Genomic DNA, 13,238 nt, shown 5'->3' on the forward strand with positions numbered 1-13,238 from the left:
GAAAAGCCACGTTCTTATCCTCAAACAAGTGTTGTATAAGATTGCTGACTTACTCTTAAAAAATAGAAATGTACATTTTTAGTCAAAGAAGATGAGTAATTAGGTTACACACTGTCGGCTGCTAGTGTCAGGCCGAAAAAATACTTATTGGAAGCTACAAGGAAATCCCCCGCTCCCAAAGATTAAGGTAATTTTTAGGCCTTATCAGATACCATGCTAAATTTGGAAAGAATTTTGCAGAGAAGACATAAGAAATAAAGAAACTATTGAGAAAAGGATGCAGTTTTGTTTGGGGAGAGGAACAACAGAAATGTTTTGAAAGCATACAAAATGATATTTGTGCTGCCAATGTCTTGACCCCTTTTGATACAAATCTCACATCTATTTTCATGGTCTATGCAAGTGCAGCAAATATGGGAGCTGTGTTGTCACACATCCACAAGAATGGGGATAAACAGTAGCTTTTGCATCTCACTGTTTACCAGACTCTGAAAGGAATTACTCTGTGATAGAGAGGGAGGCATTGGCTGCTACATGGACAGCAAAATATTTCAGGGTGTATATGTGGGGGTTTCCTTTGGTTCCACCAACAGACCATAAACCAGTGTTGAAGGTTTTATCCCCAGGCAGAGCAGGGGAAAAGTTCTGCAGGATTAGCTTGCCTAGCAGCTCCCTTACATGAATTCCAGTACAAGTTAGAATACACACCAGGTTGGAGAAATGCTCAAGCGGATAGGCTGTCCAGGTTACCATTTCCTTGGCAAGATGAGGATAGAGTCTTTTGACAAAGAAGGGGCCGTTGCCAATGTGTACAACTTGAGAGAGTGGAGTCAAGGGGTGATCGCAGGATCGGTATGAGTATGGTGGAAGTTGAAGTCTTACAGCGAGTGCTGGTGATGCTCTCCAAAGGACGCAGGAGGGAAAGTTTGGTATCTGTTCCCATGAGACCGTTTGCTGAAATAGTGGATAAGTTGTCAGTGTGATGGGAAAGTGATGTTTAGCGGTGATAAATGTGTTCCCCCGGAGGGCTTGAGATTTAAGTTATTCAAAATGGTGCATGAGGGCCAATTGAGACAAACATGAAAATGTTTGGTGGCCCAATGTAAGGAATGTAAAGAGAGTGATAAGAAATTGAAAGTGGGAGAGCAGTCAGCAATAGGAGTGATAGTGGATCCAGCATTACCGGACATACACACTTTATAGGGCACACGGGACGTGTTGCTGCTGAATTCAAATTTGCTTTAGATCAGGGTAGAGGTAAATTCAGAATAGCTGGTAGTGAAGTTTGTGCAGGAAATTATGACTAAGCACACAATTAAGGTGTTGGATGAGATATTTAAAGAGGAAGGTTATCCTGTAAAACTTGTCACGGATAGTGGGTCTCAGTTAACATCAGAAGACATGAAGCAGTTTTTGAATTTTTGTGGCATACTGCACTCATGTACCGTTTTTGTACAACCCCCAGGCAAATGGTGTAGTAGAAAGAGCGAATTGCATGGTAAAGGGAGTTATACAAATGGCTGTTGAAAGGAGAGGTGATATGAAGGCCATGGTGAGCGATTTGGTTTGGGCTTACAACACCAGTGAGAGTAGTAGGATTAAAAAATAAATCCCTTCTATTTGATGAGGCGAGGAAAGCAAAAACGAAAATGTCACCTTCATTGATGAAAATGCTGACTAGTCATGAAGAGTATGGAGATGCCAAAGAATTGAATGGGAAGAAAAGTAGTAAATAAATGTGGGTGAATTGGTCAAGGTGAAGTCTGAACGAGTTGAAGGTGGTCTGACGAAATATTGGTGTTCATTCAAGGTGAAAGAAGTATACGAGTTATTTGTATTTGTAGGTGAAAGAAGTAAATTGGGAAATAGTGAACGATGGAATATGAGAGGAGTAGCGTTTTATGAGAGAGGGCATGAAACCAATGTGGAAGGAGTGCAGAGTTGCAGCAGTTTTCATGTTGATTGATGTTGGTGATGTATTGGGTAATAAGGAAGGAAGAGATGATGGGAGGAGCAGCCAAGAGCCCAGTAGAAGGGCAGGTGATAGTGTAGATATGATGGGAGATAATGCAAAAATGATGAGAGGCCAGAGATCACCAGGATCATGAAGCAGACCACCTAGCTATTTACAGGATTATGCAATGCAATGTATATATTGCTGGAGGTTATATGCTGTTATTACTCTAACCATTTTATCTTTCTTTGATATTTTTGTTTCAGGTGTATAGGGGTGGAGGTTTTAATATGTTAAGGGGAGAAGATGTGTTGTATCTTTAAATTTAATGTATAACGTCTATTATTGAGAGTTCTATTATGTTATATTTCTATGATGCAGTGGGATTCTCTCAAAGGACAGTTGATACTGGCTGAAGAGGGGACGACAACTGCAATCATCTTTTTCCTAATAACTCAGAATTGTATCTTGGCTTTACTACGGTACTTCACAAAAGCCTCTTACACAAGAATGTTGGTAGTGTATTGCACAGAGCTAGCTACATTGACCTGCTTGTAGTGTTCTGCTTCTCTTTGACTTTAGATCAGATGTGTTTCATGCTCATTTAAATGCAGACAGGCTGCTTTTTCTCAAAAAATGTAAATAATGCATTTAACGTTACGAAAAAAGGGGGAAGCTGGGAGAAATTATACAGTCCCAGTGCACAGTCTCCCAGAATAGTGCTAATCTATGAATCACTGTTCTGAGATACAGGGATCCTAACTCCCAGTTAGGGTGAGAGTCCAGGATCGCCACAAGTATTTACTCTTTAGGAACAATAGCCCTCACTCACCATTAGGTGACATGCTTCATCATCAGGCTATGCTCCTCATCAGGCCGGCACTGCAATGCCTGATAGGCCCTTCAAGAGAGCTCTTTGCCAGAGATCTTTTAAAAATAGTTGCTGGTGATGGATGGGTGTGTGAGGAACCTGAGCAGGTTTGTTAAAATTGACTAAGTGTCAAAAAACAATCTTTATTATAGTCTGACACTATATCAAAATTAAAAACAAGAGAAAGGGACATCAACAGATTATAATGATCTGGTTTCCTGAAATGCGAAAGCGTGTATATTTATCACCTTGACTGTAGGTGTATGTAAAAGAAAGACGTGTGGGTATTACCTACACTACAGAGCAATTAGTCAACATGTTTGTCGACTGGCTAAGAATATAGCAAAAATCCTATCAGTAGAACTGGAAATACGTGTTTTTTATAGATCTCAGGTAAATATAATATCTAAAAGCATGACGCCCCACTTGCGGTTATCTACTTCTGTGAAAAGCCCAAAACATCAGGACTTCTCCATTTTGAGTCAGAGGAGAGGACCTTTATGCTAGCCAAAGATCCAGGACCTGGGGAGGTGCTTCTTGGTGATCAGGGAGTTACTCTTGAAGAGGCCAGCAGGACTTGGGCAGTTCCAGTTGCAGGCAAGCCTCTGTAGCTTATGTCCCTGTAACAAAGGACAGGGGGTCAGTCAGCTGACTCTTGGAGTCACTCAGCCTGGGATGAGGGGAGCAGGTCAAGTCTTCCTTCTCTGCAAGCGGGGCAGTCCTCAAGCTGCAGGGCATCCTACTTCTGTAGTATCCACAGTTCCTGGAGTGTACTGAAAGTAGGTCTAAGGGTCCCCTTTATATACCTCGTGCCCCTTGTGAAGTGGGAGCAGCTTCTGGAGTTTGCCCCTAACAAGGCTGTCTGGAATTTCCTGCCTCCCTGCCCTGGTCCCAGTCTGTCTCGTAGCACAATGGGCTAGTGTTAAGTTCTTTGTGTTTGAGCTGCACCAGAGCCTTTGAAGTGCAAGTGTGAAAGGTGGCTGCTCCGCCACCCCTCCCCCATATTAAGCCAGGGTGAACCATCCTGCCAACACTCAGACCCTATATTGCGATGCTGTCTAGGAGGAATGCACAAACGCCAACTACACCTAGTCATGTGACCCAGGAACAGGCTGCAGGCACTAAATAGTTAGGACAAGAAAATGTCAGCTTTCTAGAAGTGGCATTTTCAGAATGTGACTTAAAATCCGACTTTACCATAAAATACAGTTTTAAATTACAATTCCTCAGACAACATACGTGACTTTAGTGCCAATCAGAAGTTATCATTTATTAAGGGTTACGTTAACCCAGTGTTATTCTATGGGAGAGGGAGGCCTTTTAGTAGTAAAAACAAATTTAAGACTTTTTAACTACGAGGTCATGTCACTTAAAAGTACATGCCCAACATTTTAAATACAATGCACCTTGCCCTAAGGGATGTTTAGGGGCCTACTGTTGGGGTAACATGAATTTTAGGCTGGGCAAAATGTTTGTCTTGTCAAGTTGAATTGGCAGTTTAAAACTGCATATAGGCTACAATGGCAGGGAGGGTATGGCTTGAGGAGCCAGCATGGCGGACGAGTGTTAGCAGAGGTCCACTATGCCACCCGCTTCTCCTGTCTAAAACAGCTGCAGTGAGGGGAGAGTTGGCCCGGCTGAGAAGCGGCCAGGGCCCTATGGCATGGGGGTATTGAATCCCGATGCACACCTCCTCCTTGGAACCCGTGGGTGGCTGAGAAGGCCTGTAGCAGCAGCGCGGCCTTAAAAACAAAATGGCGCGCAGAAGCGGATCGGGCAGCAGTGTGCCCGCAATAGCTTTGAGGCTGTGCAGCTGTCTGGAGCGGTGTGGGGGAGCGCCGGTGGTGGTGTGGATTGTTGTAGGCTGGACCGCGAGGACCAGATGAAACGTGGCCTACGCAGCTTTCCTCAGGTGAGGTGGGTGGCGCCTGTCGGGGGTGAAGTCCATGACTCATCAGGGTGCACTGGAACAGGGATGCTGCCGCTGTTGTGAGGACTGGAAGCGGGGACCCCTTGATTGTACGGGCCCCCTGAGATTGCACCAGCTGGAAGAAGGGCAGACACAGCCGCTGCTGGACTGGCTGCGACGGCCTCCTAGAGACAAGGTTGTGGTGCAGGCACCACGCGTGCGGAGACTGTGTTGCCGAGATTGGATGCTGAGGGTTGCTGCCTGGGCCCATAACTCAACCAAAACACTGTTGCCTAGGTGAGGGGATCTAGTGCCAGGTGCCGCTATGATACAGTAAGATGGGCTATACGGAACAGATACTACTCTCAACCACTGCTAATCCCAGGCTGCAGAACACCCTATGGCAGCGGATGTACTGTGCTGGAGGCACTAGATATTGCAAGGTGTCCTTGGCCGCCCCTTTATTACAGATATTACACTCCTGCCACGCAGACTCTGACCTGACCTTTGTAGGGCTGGCTCCCCATAGGGGGTGCCCACTGCAGGGGGCAAACGCAAGGCGTACATACAGGTCCTGTTACCTCATGGATGACTTCATGCAGCCAGCCATGGGCCTGTCAGGGAACTGGGGGGCTGTCGCCTGTACCTCACCTAAGGGGGTCCCCGCTGTGGCCGACGGCCACCATGGATACTACAGAGTGACCCAGCGCCTTAGAGGACAAATTAGATGCTGTACTGCTGGCCATTGATAACACACGGACCTCTTTGGAGTCTAAAATAGACACGGTCTCCTCTGATCTGAGACTCCTGCATGCGGACCATAGGAAGTTGGCAGATAGTGACATTGATGGAACAAGACGCCCAGATGTTACCGCGTTGAACACATAGCCTGGAAACCTCTCCGAAGGCACTAACAGACAGTCCTAGTACTGGAGCAGCGTGCGAAGGATACAGAGGGCAGATCCCGCAGAAACCATGTCTGACTGGTGGGTCTGCCGCAGCGCGCCGAGGGACATGATCCTGTGCAGTATATGGAGAACTGGCTATGAACTGCACTCCCATCGGGCGCACTCTCCTGCTTTTTCTCCTTTGAGCGTGCGCACAGGGTGCCGTCCAAGTGACCTCCGGTGGGCGCTAATCCGCGACCGGTGGTGGTGTGATTTATTCACTACCGAGGTAGAGACGTAGTATTAAAGGAGGGCGGGTAGCACCAAAGTGATGTTCTTTCCTGGCTACACAGTTGCTGTGCAGAAGTAATGTAATAGCTTCCTGGCAGTGAAACGGCACCTTCGTGAGATGGGGTACACTTATTCTCTCCTCTTCCCAGCTAAGCTCTGTGTAGTGACTGCTGACACCACGCACTTTTTTGTTACCCCTGAGGACACATGGCACTGGATTGAAAGCTCCGATGGTGGTGCCAATTCTACAGGGAGGCGGTGCCGCACAGAGGTGTCGCAGGGGGCAGTGCAGAATAAGAAGAGGGGAACCTACCTGCAGTCCCTGACCTAGAACAGAGAATACAGGAACATCGCAGTGCACTGCAGCAGGTGGCCACACTTTTGAACGTAGAGCGGTGCACTAGCCTAGAAACACAGGGCTTCCACTCCTCAGATGGAGAAAGTTCTGCTGTTACATGGCCCTCACTGCAGAGCTCGCATATTCCACAAGATGTCACCCCGCACACGTCAAACATTCTCCTTTGAGTTCAACTGTCAGCCAGTCTATGACCTATCTTTCCATACAAACACAATTGTTAATAATGTATAATACTTCTTCTGTAGCCGAACGCACTGTACTATTTGCAAGGTGGCATATGTTTGACTCCTCTTGCTATTGTGTTTGGTAGACCCTCAGCTGGTTATCCCTACCGTGAGGATACCTTTATATTAATCTAGTTGTTATCATCGGGTTTGGGCGGTCACAGGTTCTGGTGTACTGCTCTTTTGATATTCATTATGTCATGGTTTCAATATGTTGATTGTTATTTGCTCACATCCCTGTTCAGCGCTAGGCGACACCTACCATACATTGTTCAGCTCCTTTGCACATCGCATGGCCACTGTCGGATGTGTGGCAACTATATTCAGCACCATTGTTTATTAGTTATATGAAAGATGCTGTGCACTAATGTAGTAATGTGGAATATACGTGGCATGCACACTCCTGCGCGCAGATACGCTGTATACTCCTATTAAAAGCGACATAGTGCCCATATCTCTCTATTGCAGGAATCCAATCTAACAAATTCAGAAGTAGACACCCTTTGAAGAAAATGGCGCAGCCAAGTATACTCCATGAATTATTCATCCTATGCGCGGGGAACACTGATATGGGTCCGGCCGGGGGTCCCATTCTATCTGTTAGAACAGGTTGCAGACACTGATAGCCGATATGTGTTCGTCCATGGCCGACTGAGCAGCCGTTGAGTTCTCCTTGGCAACTTATACGCTTCCAATGTAGATCAGGCTATTTTTCTGGCATTGGGGTGACATTCCCTGGCTGATTGGAGGAGATTTCAATTGCGTGTTGGATACGTACCTAGACAGATCCTTCCCACCATTAGCACGCACCAGTGCCATATCCAGTGCCCGCTCTCTTGCATCCTGGATTCACCACTGGCAATTGACGGGCGTTTGGCGACATTACAATGCGGATGCCAGAGTGTACTCCTTCTACTTGGCACCGCATGGTCTGCATGTCCGACTCAATAGATTACTCTGCACGCCCGCTCTGCTTCAAGCGGTTGTGGAGACAGATTACTTGGGCCTTAATCACTCGGACCACAATCTCCAATAACTTCAGCTCGACTAGGGTGGGTCTGCGCAATCCCCTGTTCCTACGCGGAGAATGCATCCAACTGTGTTGGAGGACTCGGCATGCCGCAATTCGAAAGGCCAGCAGATCATTAGCTACTTTGAGCTAAATACTGACACGGCATCCTCCCGTTCAATAAAATGGGACGTGTTTAAGGCTGCGTTAAGGGTCGCTCCCCAAGGGGCAATTTATTATTAGGCCTTTTCGTTCGGCCGATCTGCCCCCCGGGGGGCAGAAGCCACTAGACACCAGGGATTTTTTTTTTAATATATTGATAAAGCGAGCGACCCCTTAGGCAAGGGTCACTCCCCAGGGGGCAATTTGTTTTATTAGGCCTTTTCTGCCCCCCGCGGCTGATCGGTCTATATTAATTAGGCCGATCTGCCCCCAAGAAGGGGCAGAAACCACTAGGCACCAGTGTGTGTCTTTTTTTTTTTTTTTTAACAAATGGGGATCGACACCTTAGGCAAGGGTCGCTCCCCTGGGGGGCAATTTTATTTTAGGCCATTACTGCCCACCTTGGGGGCAGATCGGCCTATTTCTGTCAAGCCAATCTGCCCCCAACGGGGGTAGAAACCACTAGACACCAGGGATTTGTTTGGTTTATACCAGTTTCACGCAAGAGGAGCGACCCCTTAGGCAAGGTTCGCTCCCCTTGGGGAAAACATATTTTGGGTCATTTCTGCCCTCCTTGGGGGCAGATCGGCCTATTGTGTAAGGCCCATCTGCCCCCAAGGGGAGCAGAAAGCCCACCAGAGACGAGGGAAGATTTTTTTTCAATGAATGGGACAAAGTTGTTCTGCCCACCGGTGGGTAGATGGAGCAATTACCCTGATCCACTCCCTGGGGAGGCAGAAAGCCTACTAGATGCCAGGGAATAAAAAAAATAAAAAAAATGCATGGTTATGCCCCATCCCAACTAAAAGGGGCAACAGTTTTTCTGCTCACCCCCCCCCCCCCCCACACACACACACACTAAAACATCTTATCCCACGGCAAGCAAGAGGACATTTGATTACTTTGGGTTTTGGTTTTACAATTGGGCCATGAGAGCTTGGCTAACTCTCAAAATCGTCCCAGTTGGAATGGTAAGGCCTGCACTTTTTGGACTTTGGGACACTGCCATGTAGAAAAATCTATAAGACCAAGACACATCTGAAAACTAAACATCTGGGTGAGTCCAGGGTGGTGTGCTTCACATGCACCCTGCACCATTTTCTTACCCACAGTGCCCTGCAAACCTCCAACGTTGCTTGAAATCTCAAATTTTTTCCCACATTTTTGGGGTGGCGCCTTCCAGAATCTTCAGGAATCCACAAACTTCCTACCACCCAGTGTTGTCACATCTATACCAATAAAAATTCTGCCCCACTTGTCAGCCTAAAACGTTTTTTTCAAACTGCCCTTTTGGACCCACTTTGGTTCCCCCTCATTTTCAACATGTTTTTGGCTCTTCCCCGTCACAGGCACTTGGCCCACCTACACAAGTGAGTTATCATTTTTACTGCGAGACTGAGGGGAACATTGGGTGGTAGGAAATTTGTGCCGGTGCAGTGATCCCACACACAAATGTGGGAAAAATGAGATTTTTGTTAGCTAAATTTGAGGATTCTGGGTAAGAAAACACTGGGGGATGCACGCATGTCACACCTCCCTGGCCTCGCTCGGGTGTCTAGTTTTCAGAAATGTTTGGGTTTGGTAGGTTTTCCTAGATGGCTGCTGAGCCCAGGACCAAAAACGCAGGTGTCCACCGTTCCCCTTCACTCCCCCTCTGCAAAAACAGGTAGATTTGTATTTGATAATTTTGATATGTCCACATAATGTTTTGGGGCATTTCCTGTCGCAGGAAATAGGCCTACCCACACAAGTGAGGTACCATTTTTATCAGGAGACTTGGGGGAGTGTTGGGTTGAAGCAAATTTGTGGTTGCTCTCAGATTCCAGAACTTTCTGTGTTCGAAATGTGAGGAAAACGGTTTTGTCTTTGGCCTAATTTTTGGAAAGGATTCTGGGTAACAGAACCTAGTGCGAGCCCCACAAGTTATCCCATTCTGGATTCCTCTAGGTGTATAGTTTTCAAAAATGTACAAATTTGCTAAGTTTCCCTAGGTGCCAGCTGAGCTAAAGGCCAAAATCCACAGCTAGGCACTTTCCAAAAAACACGTCAGATTTCAATGTAAAAATGTGATGTGTCCTTGTTGCGTTTCCTTTCGCGGGCATTAGGCCTAACTCATGAAAGTGGGATACCATTTTTATCAGGAGACTGGGGGGAACACAGAATAGAAGAACAAGTGTTATTGCCCCTTGTCTTTCTCTAAATGTTTTCCTTCCAAATGTAAGACAGTGTGTAAAAAACACGTCGATTTGAGAAATGCCCTGTAATTCACATGCTAGTATGGGGACCCCGAAATTCAGAGATGTGCAAATAATCACTGCTTCTCAACACCTTATCTTGTGCCTATTTACTAAGTACAAAGGTTTCCTTGATACCTATTTTTCACTCTTTTATATGTCACCAAATGAATTGCTGTATACCCGGTATACAATGAAAACCCATTGCATGGTGCAGCTCCTTTACTGGCTCTGGGTACCTTGGGGTCTTGATGAACCTAGAAGCCCTATATAACCCTGCAACCAGACGAGGCCAGCAGTCATAACAGTATATTGCTTTTGAAAATCTGACATCACAGGAAAAAGTTGCAGAGTAAAACATGAAGGTAAATGGCAGTTTTTTTCACCTCAATTTCAATTTTTTTTATTTATTTCAGCTGTTATTTTCTGTAGGAAAACCTTGTAGGATCTACACAAATGACCTCTTGCTGAATTCAGAATTTTGTCTAAGTTTTAGAAATGTTTAGCTGTCCGGGATCCAGCATTGGTTTCACACCCATTTCTGTCCCTAACTGGAAGGAGGCTAAAAGCACAAAAAATAGTAAAAAATAGGGTATGTCCCAGTAAAATGCCAAAATTGTGTTGAAAAATGTGGTTTTCTGATTCAAGCCTGCCTGTTCCTGAAAGTTGTGAAGATGGTGATTTTAGCTCTGCAAACTCTGTTGATGCCATTTTCAGAGGTGGAAAACCACAACCCTTCTTCTGCAGCCCTGTTTTCTTTTTTTTTCTTTTTTTTTTAAACGAAATTGTTCCTGTATTTTGGCTAATTTCTTGGTCTCCTCCAGGGGAACCCACAAACTCTGGGTACCTCTAGAATCCCTAGGATTTTGGGAAAAAAATTCGTAAATTTGACGTGAGTAGCTTATGTGGATAAAAAATGAGGGCCTAAGCACGAACTGCCCTGGTATGTCACATGGTATGTCACATCTCTGCTGCAGCCCCTGAACCTTGTCTGGTCTTTCCTTTTGACTTATGTTTCTCTCCAATAAAAGCTCCCCAGAAGGGGATGCCACTCCTTTTGGCTTCTCTCCACCATACTAATCATCACAGTTAGTACCACTGCTGCTGGGCCATGCCACTGAGGCTCAGGAGATGGGACTTCAGCCTGGACCTGCCTTCATTTGAGGTCTGGGCAGCCCTTTGCTCCGATCCTCCTGGAATGTGCAGAAACACTGTCCACACTCAGCTGTCTCTTGCACTTCCATTCTCTGGCTCTGTTGAAAGAGGATTTGCCTATTGTTGGTGGTATGATCACAAAGCTCATGTTACCAAGTAGCTAAGCTTTACTTACTGCTACCCTGCCAATTATGCTTAGATCCATTTCAGTGCAAAACTATTTCCCACATGCTACCAAAGCCCTAAACATGCCCCTTCCAAATAGCGATTCCTAACTGTTTCGTAAACCCATTTAGTTATGCGGTACCATGTTACAGAATGGCCAACTGGGTTTAGTACATTCAAATATGCATTTTCCTGTTGCAAACCTGCGATTTACTGAATTTGTAGAAAACAGTGGGCCAGATTTACTAAGCATTTTTCAAGTCCCAAACGGCCAATCGCTCCATTTGTGACTGGAAGAATGTATTGTCCAATGTACAAAAGCCAAAATGCAATTTGGTCACTTGTTACTGAACCACATTTTGCTTTTGCGATTCGGTATTTGGAACGTGCATTTTTAGGGCATCCCTTCCAAATACCGAATCGGTATGGTATGTATTCATTTTTTAGAGCAAATTCCGGTTGCAAAACAGTAATATTTTATCACCAATTTCAAACTGGTGGTAATCTATTCGCAAAGGGGAAGCAGTCACAAATAGGCCCCCTTCCCCTTTTGAGAATGTAAAATAAAATTTGCTATGCAGTAGGTCTCACATTTGCTTGAGTTAGGGCTATTGGCGGTGGAAATTCATAACTGGACTTTTCTTGCCACAAAAATTGGTCATCTCTGCCTCATAATTTGGTCTTTTCCTGTCACATAATTCTAGTAATCCTGCATATAACTATAGAACTTCCATTTGCCTTCTTCCTTTCAAAAATAAAAATGTTGCCATTTAGCATCCTAATTTAAATCTGCCATTCTAATGCCAATAGAATATCACTTTCAATACCCCACCATCAGAATTGCTGGATAGCTAACACAATTTCAAAAAAAGACACAAGACATCCACGGAGGAGTAACAAGAGAAATAAACTAGAAGGGTCACCCAAACATATCAAGAGTGTTCAAACAGTCATGGTGTAATAAGTATGTTAGGTTGGCCTGAATCATGATCATAATTCCAATAAGGAGAGATTAATAAACATGTTCAATTATCAGGTAAACCCACTAATAACCGTGAACAGAAATAAACTTTTAGCGTTAGACTGTAATTCTCAGAAAAGCCCTAGAGGACACCACAATAAAAATAGCATGTGTAAGAAACATAATCACGTAACCATATAGTTAGCCCCTAAAGGGCATAACCACATGAAAAGAAAATGTCAGAAAGTAATGCAATGTAATCATATATTAAGCCCCTAGAGGGCATAGTGCATTACACGTTTCTAGGGCTAACAGGGCTACTGCAATGAAATTACAAACAAGGTCTTTACAACACAAACTACTCCTCGCTGTAAAACAAAAGTTACAACCATGAGAGCGCTTAAAAAGACACTGAATGGTGGGAAGGTTTATTATTTTGGAGTCCCCACTAACTTAGTGTGTGGGCCCAGAGATGATTTAGACATAAAGAGCACATTGTGGTGAATGTTTTGAAGGTGGGCCCATTGCCGTAGGACCACCACAGGCTCAGTTATGAGCAAACATGTTTTGTAAATGTAATGCAGTGCAAAGTATTATGGGGCGAGTTTCAATGCTGCGCATATTGTGCTATGTTGATATATTTACTGTAATACGTAGAACAGTCTCTAGAGGACACCACATTGAAAAGAGGGCACCACATTGAAAATAGAATTTGTTAGAAAGACGGTCATGTAACCATATAGTTAGCCCCTAAAGAGCATAATTACATGAAAAGAAAATGGCGGAAAGTAATGCAGTGTAACCATATACTTATCCCCTAGAGGGCATAGTGTTTTACAAATTTTCCGAGCTATTAGGTCTAATGCAATGCTATTATGAATAAGGCCCTTAAAACACAAATTACTCCTCGCTGTAAAACAAAAGTTCCAGCTATTAGAGAGCTTCAAAAGACACAATGGTGGGAGGAGTTATTATTTTGGGGTCCCACTAACCTAGTGTGGGGACTCAATTATGTAGACAAAAAGAGACAGTTGTCATGAACATTTTGGTATTGGTCC

The 13,238-nt window shown here is 44.9% G+C and overlaps 1 protein-coding gene across 4 annotated transcripts in view; it reads left to right on the forward strand.

The window, feature by feature from the left end:
* The window catches only part of RUFY1 (RUN and FYVE domain containing 1), a 475,292-nt gene that overhangs the window by 126,093 nt on the left and 335,961 nt on the right, over positions 1–13,238 (forward strand). The window lies entirely within an intron of this gene.

This window comes from Pleurodeles waltl, chromosome 7, assembly GCF_031143425.1.
Source record: "Pleurodeles waltl isolate 20211129_DDA chromosome 7, aPleWal1.hap1.20221129, whole genome shotgun sequence".
Classification (NCBI taxonomy): domain Eukaryota; kingdom Metazoa; phylum Chordata; class Amphibia; order Caudata; family Salamandridae; genus Pleurodeles; species Pleurodeles waltl.